General features: G+C 37.7%; 1 protein-coding gene and 1 pseudogene across 10 annotated transcripts in view; one reads left to right on the top strand and one right to left on the bottom strand.

The window, feature by feature from the left end:
* Nucleotides 1–15,815, top strand: part of UMAD1 (UBAP1-MVB12-associated (UMA) domain containing 1) — a 221,536-nt gene that overhangs the window by 74,251 nt on the left and 131,470 nt on the right. The window lies entirely within an intron of this gene.
* LOC111822308 (5-azacytidine-induced protein 2 pseudogene) lies at nucleotides 87–4,842 on the bottom strand (annotated as a pseudogene).

Here is a 15,815-nt window from a genome sequence, read left to right as displayed (position 1 = left end):
CCGGGACCCTCTGTTGTGATCCCTGTCAGAGCAGTCAGTGGTAGTAGCTGGGCACCATCTAGTTGTACTGGACTCAGTCTGCTAGAGGCTGTGGTAGTTATGGTCCATTAGTCCTTTGGACTAATCTTTTCCTTGTATTTTGTTTTCTTCATTCTCCCTTGCTGCCGAAGGGGTGAGACCATTGGGGTATAGTGCTTTTAGTTTTCAAGATTAAATATCTCTCATCAATCAGTTTTCACCCAAATTTGAAAGATTTGTTATTCTTCATTATATTCAAGACTATATTAACACTGTTATATATTTGAATTTCATCATAAATACTCAAGATATGAGGAGTATGGTTAAAATGAAGCCCTTCCCCAAACCTTGCTGAAATCAGATGCCTAGCCTCTTGTTTTTCATTCTTCTTAAAATATAAATAGTTACCTATCATTTCCGTTAATTTGCCTTTCACCTTACTGTGTATCTTTTGGTCTTTAAAGCAAAATTATGTGTCGGTGTACTATGAAAGTGTACTTAATGACACAGATGATACGGAGTTTTTTTTTTTAATAGTTTCTATCATGAAACACTGAGTTTAACAAAACCAATGATGTAAAAAAAAACTTTCAAGGAACATATCTAGTAAATTACCATTAATAGATGATGATTTGTCTGTGAAGAGTGATTATGCCTTAAACATTGTTTTGGGGACAGAGAGAAAAGTTGACATTGGGTGAATGACAGCATACCACTCTGGAGAACACAGATATCATAGCTAGAAATAACCATCTTGGTATCAGAGATGAAGGAAATATAGTATAATTTAAAGGTAATTTTTAAGGTACAGTTTACACACACACACACGAAAGAACTCTGCAAACTTCTAATCCAACTTTACTTTTAGTTTGTTACACACATTCCTTGGGGAACCACTGGGGGAGTCCCATGTCCTCATCTCCAGATATGGATCTCTTCCAGATTAATTCCCATAAAGGTAGTTTTGATTATGCTGATCCAAATAATGCAGAGACAGGTTAGGAAGAGGCGAAGTTTTAGTTTCCCCAAAGCCTGCCTGCCTTGATTTAGGAGGACTTGGGAACATTCACAGATTGTCTTCCATAGGATTTTTGCCATAGGAGTTGTGTTCCTGAAAGTTTGTGCCATCTTTAGGAGTGGATCTCTCATTTGTCCATGATTGCAGAATTGCTTTCTATCATAAAGTCTTTATATTTTCTGGTAAAGATGAAGTTGTAGTATTTATTACAAACAGGTTTGCATTTGGTGAGAGAGGGGGAATGTCTTGAACGTTGCAGTAAAATGCATCATATGCAGTTTTGTACCGTCCTTCCCAAGGTCTTAATGCATTCTCTTGGGGCAGAGACTTTGTTAATTGCAGTTGAGGTTACCAGTGTTTTTCTAGTTTACCCTGCAGTTAAGTCACAGATGTAAATTAATCATTTCTCTCTTCGGTTCCCTGTATGAATGCTACATATTATCACTTGAAAAGCTTGGTCTTGTATCTGCTGTTCAGATCCTCTTCCTGATACTGATGCCTTTGTTTGGATTTTTGTAGCTCTATTTTGAGATTGCTTCATTTCTTCCTCATAAGTTCCAGCTTTTGTTCCAAACCGTGGATCTTCAGGTCACAGCTCAACTTTCCCACCTCCCAGTTTGATGAAGGTGGATTTAAATTCCTCTTCACCTGCTGAATTTTCTCCTCTGTCTTTAAATGGAGGACTTCTGCTTATTTAGATTGTAGCTCTTCACTCCATGCTTTCAAAGACTCAGAATTGTCTTTATTCATCTTTTTCTAATATGCTCTTCAGATTGTCTTTATCAGTGCAGACCTCCTGATGTGCGTGGTAGCCCTTATTGATTTCATTTCACAGAACTTGTTTCTTCATCTAATTGGATTCCCATGTTTCTTCAAAACATCTTTTTCTTTTCTATAAGAAAGTGTTCTCTCTCTGAATCCTAAAATTGTTTCTTGATGTCTTCGTGTACAGTGACAAGAGCAAAATATAAACTACCAGACTAGTGTCCTCCGTGTGTTTAGATGGGAGTCACCATATCTCCTTTGAGCCTTTTTCATGATTCAGAAGCCAGATGTCATCCTCTGCCTGTGCATCCATGACGGTCAGAGCCTGGCTACAAGTTTCCATTCCCTAGTGGTAGCAAACAAATGGAAAACAACCCAGGTCACTGGAGATCACTCAGCCTTCTGGTGTCCCCACAGGCCCTGCTGTCTCCCCAGTCAAGGTAGCTGCCTGGCTCTGTGAGGGGTTTCCCTTTCTTGGTCTGGGCTGTGCGCCTGCCCAGAAAGTTCTCTAAAGCTAAATTTCCTGTAGTCTTTTTTTTTTAATTGTGGTAAAATATATGTATTACAAAACTTTTGCCAATTCAACAATTTTTACATGTATAATTCAGTGACTATGATTATGTTCATATGCAACGTTTACCTTTCCTGTGGTCTTTTGGAGAGAAAGGAGTTAAGCTTAAAAAATCGTTTAATTTCATATATTAATTTAGGGGAAAATGTGATGTCTAGTAAGTCAGACAGATCTGGATTTGAGTCTCAGCTCTGCTTCTTACTTAAGTGAGTTAGTTAATCTCTCTGGGCTTCAGTTTCCTCAGCTGTGGAAGGAGGATGACGACATTGTCTCAGTAGGGCTGGTAATAAGGTTTAGATCCAAAAACATTTGTCAAATACCCAGCCCAGTGCTGGGCACATAATGGGTGCTCAGGTGCAATGGATAAGTGCTGGGTTGATAACCTAAAGGTTGATGGTTTGAACCTGCCCAGTGGCTCCTTGGGAGAAAGACCTGACTGTCTGCTCCAGTAAAGACTGCAGCCTAAAAAGCCCTACGGGGCAGTTCTGTTCTGTTCCATGAAGTCAATATGAGTGGAAATTGACTTGACGGCACTAACAACAGCCAACAACAGTTTCTCCTCTTGGGCAGGAAGCTGAGGTTTCTGAACAAACCCACCACCAATTCTTAAATTTGAATTTTGTTTTGTGCATTATTTAATCTCTAGACTAAATAATGTTTAGTCGTGTTGTTTGATCAAAAGCCTGGAGAAACTAAAGTACCACCACAGTGTAGTTAAAGGACAAAATCAGTAGGAAAAACTCAATATTATTTGATTCATTCTACCTATGACAGTTTTATTTTTGTGATACAACAGTGGCTGTACTATTAATGTGTACATTGAGATTTATAAAGTTTTAATAACCTTTATATTTTCATCTATCAGAAAACGATTTTCCTTTATTTGCCAATAAACTTTTGCTAAATTTGTCTCCTTGAAAGTTTGGTATTGTCTTTTTATAGTTACTTAAAGACTGGAATGTAGGCAAGGTCGCGTAATAAGTGCTTGGCTGCTAACTGAGAGGTCCGCAGTTCAAACCTACCAGCCTCTCTGTGGGAGAAAAGACCTGGTAATCTGCTCCTGTAAAGATTTCAGCCTAGGAAACCATCCGGGGCAGTTCTACTCTGTCCTATAGGGTTGCTGTGAGTTGGAATCAAGTTGAAGGCACACAACAAATTTTAAAATAAAATCTAGCAATACCGTAATTTCAGGTTGGTACATTTGCTTGTTAATTAACCCTGAATATTTTCTTTTTCTTGAAACGAAGTCTTACTTCCTTGGCTATACCTGTCATCTCTTTAACCATCTGCTTGATTATGGAGCATATCTTGGAGTTTAATCTAGTTTTCCTTACCTAATGGTACTTCATGCTTGGAAGAGGCCTACCCTGAGTAATCCTCTTGGCTATTTGGACCAAATCATTTCCTGGGAGTTATCTGTGGTAAATTGCAGTGGAAGAACGAAGCAAGAAGCAGTTCACCCAGGTAGCCAGCAGTTTGACCCCTGAGCCCGTTAAACCTGAGTTCAAACATGGTTCCAGTGATGTAATTAGCTGTGGGTCTTTTGTAAAATGGGATAATAATAACGTCTGATTTCAGATTGTTGTAAAGAGTAAAGGACGTAATGCATGCCAAAGGCTTATTCCAGCATTTGCATACATGAAGTGCTCAATAAGTATTAGCCATTTTTATGTAATGGGAAAATCCGGTGTTAATAAGACTTTGTCTTAGTATTCGCCTTTAAACAAAGTAATGACATAGTTTTTCATGTTACCAGTTGAGAAAATGGATTCTAAAGCTGAGCTAATAGAAAAATGTTATTTTGATACATATGGGGTAAAATTATTTTGAATTGATAAAAGGATCTATAGACTATTAAACAATAATATCTTAGTTTTTGAAAAATTAATCCAGTTTCTTAAAGGTAGTTAATGTATGACTGAGGACTAGTGTCGATAGTGGAGGAACTTGGCGTATTTTATGAAATTTTCCAGTATTAGATCTGACTCACTGAACCCGAAAAGGAAACAAACAAAAGGGAGGCTTGTCCTCCCAGTGCCATTAGTGCCGAAAAGTAAATTATTGCTGTATTCATCAAGTCATCAAATTTAAATAATTCCTATCTGAGTTGAATACCTCACTGTGGTATTTGACACTGACTATTGGTTCAAGCAGCACCTGGTGATCTTTAATGGGCTATTGTTCAAGGTCAATTCACACTAGGTTGTTGCATCAATATTAAAGTATTGCAAAAAATAATATGGATGTAGAAAAACATTGCCATTAAGCAATGAATATAAATGAACTTTATTTGTCCTTGTGACCAAGTGCTATGCATCAGGAAAATTTTCTTGCTTGCCAGATCGTCTGTAGTGAACAGTTTCATATTTTTTCACCACATTAGAGACTCTGCTTCTTAGGGACGGCTGGCATCTGTCTGTCTCCCAATGAACCCTTTTCAAATTTACAGTCCCTGACAGGGACGGATGACCAAGTAAGCAAAGTAAACACAGGCTTACTTGTACTTACTTGCTAATCTGTAGTGAAATTGTTCACTATAGGTTAGTAACTAAGCCCGTGCTTACATTGTTTATTGGATAATCCGCCCCTACCTAGCAACATCACATGCAGGGGCGGATTATCCAACAGGCAAGGTAAGCATGGTGCTTACCTTGCTTACCAGATCATCTGTAGTGAACAGTTTCATGTCTAATGTGGTGAAACTCCCATGTGAAATTGTTCATTACAGATTAGTAAGCAAGCACAAGTAAACTCATACTTACCTTGTTTACTGGGTCATATGCCCCTGTCAGGAACTGTAAATTTGAAAAGAGGTTTTGATTCTGTAGGAAGGTGCTGTGGGGTTAGGAGAGAGACAGAAGCCAGCCATACCTAGAAAGCAGTCTCTGATATGGTGAAAAATTGTGAAATTGTTTACTACAAATGACCTGGTAAGCAAGGTAAGCACTGTGCTTACCTTGCCTATTGGATGATCCATCCCTGATCACATGCATCTGTGTCATTGTGTGTTTCGCCTGCTTTCCTGTTTCCTGCAGGCTGGAACCTCCAGCGCTCATCCTCTCTGGGATGGTGCTGATGCTCAAAGATGGCACTGCCCTACTGTCGTGGGTAAAGTGTCAGTGTTTCTTTTATAGCTGCCATGTGCAGATGCTAACTGGAGAAGTTCGAATCATTAGCTGCAGGGTTGACATTGTAAGTTCTCAAGTGAGACAGAGAATGGGAAAAGGAAACTAAAACAAGGAGACGATGTAGGGAGTGAATTCTTGTTTAGATCCCTGAAAGAACAGGCAGAAATTACAGAAATTATTTTTACTTCTCAGCACCATTATTCTGGCATAATGCTTCAACAGGTTATAAACATTTAAAATAAGGTATTTCAGACATTTAATTGTTACATAAGTATACCTTAGGTAGCTTAATTAAGTATACCTTAATATATTTTTAAAGTAGGAAATTGGCACAGTTGGTTAAAGTATCAGTTTTTTTTAATTTAACAGGCCACAGATGAGAGCATAAGAATGTTTAGTAGTGAGTTGCTGCATCAGCAGGCATTTGAGGTTTAATCATGCAGTCAGTTTATATCTCACTTGCATTATCTTAGGGAGCCCTGATGGCACCGTGGTTAAAGCGCTCGCCTGCTAACCAAAAAACGTCAGCAATTTGAACCCATCAGCCACTCTGGGGGAGAAGGATGTGGCAATCTGCTTCAGTAAAGATTTACAGCCTTGTAGACCCTGTGGGGCAGTTCTCCTCTGTCCTACAGGGTCACAACAAGTCGGAGTCGACTCGATGGCCATGGGTTTGGTTTTGGTTTTGTCATTATCTAGCTTGGTCCATGTAAAATTTTGTCAGTAGGTCACTGTACCCTGTAACTTCAGGTGTGATTTGGCACCCTCCTCCCTGTTGTTAACACCTGCCCTTTTCATGTAGAGTTCAGCAAAATAAAACACTTCTTTGTAGCATCAGTAGCTCAACCAGTGTCTCTTTGAAGTATTTACTCTTGTGCATTGTGGTTTAATCTCGGCACCTTTGCTGTCTAAAAAAGGTCTGAAATATTTTCAAATTTTAGATTATTCATGATCTGTTTTTTCTCAGGAAAATTAATCGGTGATGCTAGTGACGTAGCAAGTCAAACAAGTAATAACTTTTTTTGGGACTCTCAGAAAACCTGGATATTTATGTTAGGGTCAAAGGTACTTAGTATTTCTTGAAATAGATAGATACAGGATTTTTAAATTTCCACTTTGGAATGAAATGAATCTGTGAGGAGTAGAAGAAACTACCCAGCTTGCCATTTTAGAGAAACTTGTAAAGATGTTCAGATTCTACTTATTTGTCTATACAAAAGAGAGCACAGGAAGCTTAACCAAGACGTGCCGGAAGAGAAATGTGAGTAAGCCTCACAGCTACATGGGGCAATGGGGAAAATAGGAAGGCAGCTTAAATAAGTCAAGACTGTTAAGGGTCCAGTTACTACAGTGAACCCTTTTACCCCCTCAAGTAGGAGCATAATTGTTAAAATTTCCCAAAACCCTGAAATTGCTACTACTTTAAGGACATAAGGCAGATTTTTATTCTGAGCAGCCGACTCACTTTAATTTTGAAAAGCAGACTGCCTCTCATGCTCTCTTCTGCTGCTGCAGCTGCTGCTTCTCCTTATTATTCTACTTCTTTTCTTCTCCTTCTAACCAAAATCCATTTTCTCCGTAGCAGATTATAATGTGAGCTGTACATTTTCCATGTTAAGTTCAAACCTGTGTTCTCAAACCACCTAAAAGGATGCTTTCTGGGAATTTATCACTATCCTTTGTAATACCTTAAAAAGTTTGTTATTTTCTATCCCCTCCCAAATATCACAAGATTACTTTTTTTAGTCCAAAAAAATCTGTAAAAATCACCCAAATCCTTCAAACTATCATACTTAGAGTTTTATACTACTTTTTATAGTAAGATTGATGTTTTCTACCTATACCTTAAAATAATATTTTTCCTAAATTACTTCAAATTTAACTTCGTGTCTTTGTTCTAGAATTCTGAAATTCTAGGAACAAGTTCAAGTAGGACATACCTTTCATAATAGTTCATAACTGTTGTACTCTATCTTTTGTATTACCCTTTCCATACTGAAGAATTATAAACCTCAGTTATAGTTTACCATATACAGCAATCAATAGATTCCTTAATCATTTAGTTTCTTAAGACTTTATCCAGCCATCCATTTGTGTCTTGACATGTGGCTGTCAGAATTCAAGACAGTCTGAGAGTAGGAACAAGTTTAATGTCTTCTTCTGTTAATATTGAAATCAAGAATTCATTGTTTCTTTAAATCCTGACTTTTAGGCTTTTTGTTTTTCTTCACTCCATTCATTTGATGAAGCATTAATTAAGCTAATAGCATGGCAGAGTTTACCAGTGCCACTGTGAGTCCCTGAGCAATAGTGCATGTTATATTAACTTCCTCAGGTTATAAAGCCTCTGTTTTGTACCATGAAGCAGTAATTTGGGGAATAGTTCTTATGAGGTTTCCCCAGGTGTTGACCTTAATAGGGGAACTTTAAATTTCTTTTAAGTGCGTGGAAAAAAACAAAGAAGTAGTTTTGTGTGTGTGTGTGTATGTGTTTTAAAATGTTTTTAATGCAGTGAATTAAAACATGATTAAAATGACAGTTGAGGTCCCCTCTGCTATTTATTGAGCCAACGTTAACTTGAATAAACATGACACTGTCAACTTACTGAAAAAAAATTGCAGACTTTTCAGTTAACTACAATTAACATGATGAACACTGAGCAAAACCTGCATTTCTTCATCATTTGAAAATGGGACTATTACATTTTTAATAAGTTGATTTAAAACTTGTACTTAACACCCATGTAAAATGACAAAGCACAGTTATTTTGGTACTTCTAAAGAAAATATTTGTATTTTTTGATGTAATAAAAATTAACCAATTTATAGTTATTGAAGAGACTCTGAAACTTGTTTTTGAACACAGAATAGCTAAAGCAAATGAAAGAAATGATGAAATAAAAGAGCTGAACAGAAGATTTCAAAGGGTGGCTTAAAAAGAAAAGTATGATAATGACAGGTGCAAAGATCTGGAGTTAGGAAACCAAAAGGGAAGAACATGCTTGACATTCTCAAGTTGAAAGAACTGAAGAAAAAATTCAAGCCTTGAGTTGCAGTATTGAAGAATTGTATGGGCAAAAAATTAAACCACACAGGAAGTGTCAAAAGAAGGTGGAAGGAATACACAGAGTCACTGTACCAAGAAGAGTTGGTCTACATTGAACCATTTCAAGAGGTAGCATATGATCAAGAACCGATGGTATTGAAGGAAGGAGTCCAAACTGCACTAAAGGCACTGCTAAAAAACAAGGCTCCAGGAATTGACGGAATACCAGTTGAGATGTTTCACTAAAGAGATGGCAACGCCAAAAGCATTTACTCGTCTATGCCAAGAAATTTGGAAGACAGCTACCTAGCCAACCGACTGAAAGAGATCCATATTTGTGTCCATTCCAAAGAAAGGTGATCCAATGAAATATGGAAATTATTGAACAATATCATTAATTATCACACACAAGTAAAATTATGCTGACGATAATTCAAAAATGGTTGCAGCAGAACATCAACAGGGAACTGCTGGAAATTCCAGCCAGATTCAGAAGAGGACCTGGAACCAGGGATATCATTGCTGATGTTAGATGGATCTTGGCTGAAAGTAGAGAATACCAGAAAGATGTTTACCTGTGTTTTATTGACTGTGCAAAGGCATTTGTGTGGATCATAAGAAATTATGGATAAAATTGTGAAGAATAGGACTTCAGTAACACTTAATTGTGTTCACGTGGAACCTGTGCATAGACCAAGAGGCAGTCATTTGAACAGAACAAGGGTTACCGCATGGTTTAAAAACAGGAAAGATGTGCATCAGGGTTGTATGTTTTTATCGTACTTAATCTGTATGCTGATCAGATAATTTGAGAAACTGGACTATATGAAGATTGGGGCATCAGGATTGGAGGAAGACTTATTAACAACCAGAGATATGCATATGACACAGCCTTGCTTGCTGAAGGTGAAGAGGACTTGAAGCACTTAACTGATGAAGGTCAAAGACTACAGTCTTCTGTATGGATTACATCTTAATTTAAAGAAAACAAAAATTGTTATAACTGGACCAACAAGCAACATCATGATAAACGGAGAAAATACTGAAGTTGTCAAGGATTTCATTTTACTTGGATCCACAATCAGCGCCCATGGAAACAGCAGTGAAGAAAGCAAAGTTGTCACCTTGAGAACTAAGGTGCACCTGATCCAAGCCATGGTAATTTTAATCACCTCATATGCATGCAGCAGCTGGACAATGAATAAGGAAGACTGAAGAAGAATTGATGCCTTTGAATTATGGTGTTGGCAAAGAATATTGTGCATACTGTGAACTGCCAGAAGAATGAACAAGTCTGTCTTGAGAGAAGTACAGCCATAATGTTCCTTCAAAGCATGGATAGTGAGACTTGGTCGCCTGTACTTTGGACATGTTATCACGAGGGACCAGTCCCTGGAGAAGGACATTATGCTTGGTAAAGTAGAAGACCATGGAAAAAGAGGAAGAGCTTCAACAAGATGGATTGACACTGTGACTGCAACAATGGGCTCAAACACAGTAGTGATTGTGAGCATGGCGCAGGACTGGGCAGTGTTTCATTCTGTGGTGTGTAGAGTCACTGTGAGTCGGAACCGACTTGAGGGCACCTGACAACAAAAGCAACATAGTTACGATGTTGTTGAAGAAATCTTTCCTATCAACTACCTATTAAAACTTAACCATAAATTGTGGAAAAATGCTATTGTTAAATCAGTACTGAAATGATCCACCTCCATCATGTGGTACAGAATCTGGAACATAATAGATGCTCAGTAAATATTTGTTGAAGTGTTGAAAGTTTTCATAGTAATGGCCTCATTCTGTAATACTTTTCTAGTCAAATTCTCAACAATTTTCAGTATATTTTAATTATTATTAAGGCCCCTTTTCTACTACTTTTTAAAACTATTTTTGATTTAATTGAAATATAAAAATGTATAGTAGAAAAGTATGCTAAAATATGTTCATGTTTGTATTCTTTCATATCTGGAAAGATAAAAAAGAAACTGTTGCAATGGTTGCTTCCAGGGCCTGGGAATAGGGTCTAGGTTGAGAAGGGGACTTTTCACTAATTGATTAATTCAGCGAATATTTATAGAGCGTCTATTATGTGCCAGTTGCTGTGCAAAATGTTGGCTATGCAGTGATGACACAGACAGACATGGTGCCTCTCTTAATGGATCTTACAGTTTAGTTAAAGAGCCAAACGTTTACACACACGCACACACAAACTTACAAGTAGTTTGTTGTTAGTTGCCGTGGAGACGATTCCTACTCATGGCAACCCCATGTGTGCAGGATAGCACTGCTCCATAGGGTTTTTAGGTCTGTGACTTTTCAGAAGCAAATTGCTGGGCCTGTCTTCTGAGGCACTTCTGGGTGGGTTTGAACTGTGATCCTTTTGTCTCGTAGTTGAGCGCTTAACCATTTGCGCCATCTAGGGACTCCTATAAATAGTAACAAGTGATATGAAGGAAAGGAAAGGATGCTCTGAGAGAGAATTATAGGAGGGAACTATTTTAATTTGGGGAGTTAGGAGAGGCCTCTCTGAGGAAGAGATATTTGAACTGAGACTTGAAGGATGGGTTAGAGTTATTTAGGCAAGGAAAGTGTTTCCAGTAGATAGACTAGCATGTGCAAAAACAGTAAAGATCTTGGCTTACTAGAAGAACTAAAGTCAGATCAGTATGGCCTAGAGCAGAAAGGAAAGCGAGTAACATGGGATGAAGATGGAGAGGCACAGATAGGTTAGAACATACAAGGCTTGGTAGTTTGAATTTTATTCTAAAGTACAGTGGGAAATCATTGAATGGTTTTTTATCAAAGTTGTGATAGGACCTGGTTTTGTTTTAAATGACCTCACTGGTTGTTGGAGAGGAGAATGGGAAGGATGTTCCCTAAAGCAATAATAGTGCAGGTGAGAGATGGTGATGACTTGGATCGAGAGATATCAGTAGAAGGAGAGAGAATTGTACACATTCAGCATGTAATTGGGGATTTGGTGATGGATTAAATATGAGAAGGAGGTACCCCAGAATTAATCTCAAGTGTCTGACATGAGCCACAGGGTGCAGGATATAGAAGTCTAGAGAAAAGGTTTGGTTGGGGGCATAGATCAAGTGTTCAGTTTTTGGACAAAGCAACTGTTAATATAGTAGAGCTGCAGAAAAGAAAGCAGAGGTTTGGGCTTATAGTATAAATTTGGGGATTGTTAGAATGTAGATTGTGTTTACATCTTTGTGCATGAGTGGGATCACCTAGGGAGGAAATAGTGAATGACAAGGAAAGACGGCAGATTATAATGTGAGCAATAAGGTGACCTAGACCTGGGGAGCTCCAACATTCAGAGCTGGAATAGAGTAGGGGAATCCCATAAAAGAGATTGAGAAAGAACAGCCAGAGAGTTACCAGGAAAGTAGGTGTTATGAAAGCTAAGAGAAAAGTGTTTCAGTAAGAAAGGAATCCATCCTTCTGTAGTTTGAGCATTAGCTTGTATTACTTTTATATACAGTATATGTATTTTTCCCCAGAAAATGACTTTTTTTCTTTTTGGTATTGATATCCAAGAAACCACTATAATTCATAAGTTAACTAGTAAGATGACTTTGGGTAAACTCTCTTTTATAATAATAAAATATTTCTTACAACAATAAAAGACATGATTAAACAGATGTATAATATACATAGTGTGAAATATACAACATGCAGGATCCAAGTAGATAGTTTTATAAAACCAGCAACCTGTATTTCCATGTATTAACATGCAATTAGAACATTAACATTAAGTTACGTCTACTAAATGGTATTGTTGTTGTTAGATGTCGTCAAGTGGTTCCAACTGATAGCGACCCTGTAGGACAGAGTAGAACTGCCCCGTAGAGTTTCCAAGGAGAGCAGCTGATGGATTTGAACTGCTGACCTTTTGGTTGCCACCAGGGCTCCAGTGGTATTAGTGGAACTTTAAGATTGAATTTAATTTAATTTAGAGTGCTTATTTGTTGTGATGTGCCAGAGCTTGGAAAAGCAGAATTGATATACTTAAGTGTTTTGTTCCCCACTTTCTAGCAGGATGATATAGCTGCTGAACTAGTCAGATTTCAGGAATATGTGTGGTATCCCTTTTGCCTTTTTTACAGTTGCAGTGGCTAATACTACTGAACTGTCTTGGTAGATGATAGAATGTCTATTACTGGATTATATTAATGGAAAGCATGCGGTCCTTGGAGTTAGACTTGTATTCAGACTTCTGCAAGTTTGGACAAACTGCTTAATCTCTTGATCCTCACTTTTATTTTATATCAAATGACCATAAATAATGAACACCTACCTCAAAAAATTGATGTGAGCATTAAATGAAATTAAGTATATAAAATACTTAAGAAAATGTCTTTTAAAAGTACACATTCAATAAATATTTTGCCTTTATTGTTTTATAATAAAATAATTTCTGCTCTCTCCTGTTCCTTGAATCTAAGGTTCATCAATCATTTTTCTCACCTAAGAAAGTTAACATTTTCGCTTTTCATCACAGAAACTGGGAATTTTTTTTGTGTGTGTGCTTTAGGTGAAAGTCTACAGAGTAAATTAGTTTCTCATTAAACAATTAATACACAAATTGTTTTGTGACACTGGTTGCCAACCCCACGATGTGTCAGTGCTCTCCCCTCTTCCATCCCGGGTTCCCTGTTTCCATTTGTCCAGTTTTCCTGACTCTCCCTGCCTTTTCATCTTTGCCTTTGGGCTGGTGTGCCCATTTAATCTCGTATACATGATTGAACTACGTGGTACATTCCTCACGTCTGTTATTGTTTGCCCTATAGACCTGTCTAATCTTTGGCTGAAGGGTGGACTTCAGGAGTGACTTCAGTACTGAATTAAAAGGATGTCCGGGGGCCATACTTTTAGGGTTTCTTCAGTCTCTGTCAGACCGGCAAGTCTGGTCTTTTTTTGTGTGTGTGAATTTGAATTTTGTTCTACATTTTTCTCTTGCTCTGTCTGGACCCTCTGTTGTGATCCCTGTCAGAATCAGTGGTGGTAGCTAGGCATGATCTAGTTGTTCTGGGCTCAGTCTGGTGGAGGTTCTGGTAGTTGTGGTCCATTAGTCCTTTGGACTGATCTTTCCCTTGTGTCTTTGGTTTTCTTCATTCTCCTTTGCTGCAGCTGGGATATGACCAGTAGATGTATCTTAGATGGCTGCTTGCAGGCTTTTAAGGCCCCAGATGCTACTCACCACAGTTGGATGTAGAATATTTTGTTTATAAACTATGTTATGCCAGTTGCACTAGATGTTCCCTGAGACCATGAGTCCCAGCCCTCAGCCCTGTAATTCAGTCCCTAAGAGAGTTTGGATGTGTATGTGAAGCTTCCATGACCTTGCCTTATTCCAATTATGCCGACTTCCCCAGTATTGTGTGCTGTCTTGCCCTTCACCAAAGTTATCAGTTATCTATTGTCTAGTTAGTGTTTTTCTCTCCCTAATCCCCCCGACTCCTAAGCATCAAAGATTGTTTCTTTTTGTGTGTAAACCTTTTCATGAGTTTTTATAATAGTGGTCTCATACAGTATTTGTCCTTTTGTGATTGACTTATTTCACTCAGCACAATGCCTTCCAGAGTCATCCATGTTGTGAGATGTAGAAACTGGAATTTTTACCATACATAAGATGATATTGTTTACATGTTTGTATTTTATGAAGGCATAGTTTATGCCATTATGTGTTGCTCTGTTTGTGATCATGCCTTTCTCAACTCACAACTTCTTAGAAGGATTATTTCTGTTTATTAACGAGCCCAACACTTAGGACTAAATTTTCCCTGTAAAACGGTTTTTCAAGATTGTCAATTGAAAGGAAAATAAATATACATAATCACAGATTTGAAATTCTGTATTAGTTTTTCTCAAATACGCTTGATTGATGAGAAAGTTACTGTTGTTTGACATTTTTATTTTTCTGACTTCTGATATTGATGTTTTATTTTGTATAAAATGGTAGTATAGTGAAACATTTACTCTTCTTTCTATCATAATAGTAGTCTTGCTTTAAACTGAAACCACCAGGTGCTGTACAGTCAGTATATAATCATGCTAAGGTAATGATTCTCATTGTATTTGAAAATTTGTAGAGAAATATTTATTGTAAAGCTCATGAGTTTTACACGACATGTACTCGGTTGTTTTGGTTTTGTCTGTTATGTGTATATGCATGTTTACATTCCTGTTTAAACCTGAAAGAGGTAGTATATATTTAAATATCATCTTATTTTCAGTTTATTCAAAGTAATGTGCATTTCTATTTAAGTATCTGTCTAGAATTGACTTAGAAACAACGCAATCAGATTTGGTCCGCTGGGTCAAGATGAAATGTATATAAATTCACATTCTTACACATAAGCTGCTCTAAAATCAAAGTAAGGAAATAAATGTAGTGTGAAATGTTAAGCAAAAGCCAGGCACAGCATAATTAGCAAAACCCCCCAAAACGAAACCCATTGCCATCAAGTCAATTCTGATTCATAGTGACCGTATAGGATAGAGTAAAACTGCCCCATAGGGTTTCCAAGGCTGTAATCTTTAGGGAAGCCGACTGCCACGTCTTTCTCCTGAGAGTGGCTGGTGGGTTCCAATCACTGACCTTTTGGTTAGCAGCCGAGTGCTTAACCGCTGTGCCACCAGAGCACCTTACGATTAGCAAAGGATAGTAGAAATCTATTTGTTAAAACCTGAATAGTAACATTCTGTTAATTTCCTCACAACAGGAAATAGCAGTTAACAGACATCATCTGTCAATAAGGCTGTACAAAGAACACAAATAATGAAGTTTATAGTGTATACCATTTATAAACTGTAAAGTTGAAAACAGTAGAATGCTCAATAGTATTTGATTTTGACATTCTTTATAGATATTTTTATGTTATAATGAATGACTTATTTTAATAAACTTTCCAAAATCATGTTAATATTTTCCTCCTATATATGCATGAAGGAGTCCTGGTAGCACGATAGTTATGTGCTTGGCTGAAGCCTCCACTGATTACCCAATTGCAAAACCACTTCTACATTGCAGGTACTTGTTAGAGCAGCACCCCACTCTTCTGGTACCAGATTCTTTCTTAGTTATCTAGTGCTGCTATAACAGAGATTTATTTTTTCACAGTTTAAGAGGCTAGAAGTCCAAATTCAGAATCCCGTCTCTAGGGGAAGGCTTTCTCTCTCTTTTGACTCTGGAGGAAGGTCCTTGTCTCTTCTGAGCTTCTGCCCCGGGGCAGTCTTCTTGTGGCTTGACATTCTCCCC

This window comes from Trichechus manatus, unplaced genomic scaffold (assembly GCF_000243295.1).
Source record: "Trichechus manatus latirostris isolate Lorelei unplaced genomic scaffold, TriManLat1.0 scaffold00156, whole genome shotgun sequence".
Lineage (NCBI taxonomy): Eukaryota > Metazoa > Chordata > Mammalia > Sirenia > Trichechidae > Trichechus > Trichechus manatus.
Note: the sequence above shows the minus strand (reverse complement) of the source record. Positions and strands in the feature narration are given on the sequence as shown.